This window comes from Nannospalax galili, unplaced genomic scaffold, assembly GCF_000622305.1.
Source record: "Nannospalax galili isolate Female #2095 unplaced genomic scaffold, S.galili_v1.0 scaffold634, whole genome shotgun sequence".
Lineage (NCBI taxonomy): Eukaryota > Metazoa > Chordata > Mammalia > Rodentia > Spalacidae > Nannospalax > Nannospalax galili.
Genome location: NW_008336853.1, coordinates 279,129 through 279,516, shown reverse-complemented (window position 1 = coordinate 279,516; position 388 = coordinate 279,129).

Sequence of the window (388 nt, the reverse complement as noted above, 5' to 3'; positions counted from 1 at the left end):
CTAACAAAGTCCTTAATCCTCCCTTACCACCAAAGCCACTTCCTACTATGTCAGAGCCACCCCCTATTACATACACTAATTCCCATAGTGTTTCACGATGGGACCCCCCTGAATTATATGTCTTTGCTCTATACATGTGAATTTTTCAATGCTACTGAACCGAGTCTCACAAGAGACTGCTGGCTGTGCTTGGACCCTAGACCTTCTTACTATATAAGAATAGGAGCAGGTATGGTGGGTGCCACAGGAATAGGGACTGCTGCACTCATAAAAGGGGAAGTAAATTTTAAAGCTCTCACCCACCAAATCTAGATTTAAAGGATATGGAACATCAAATTAAAAATTTGACTTATTCCCTGGATTCATTAGCTGAGGTGGTGTTGTAAAA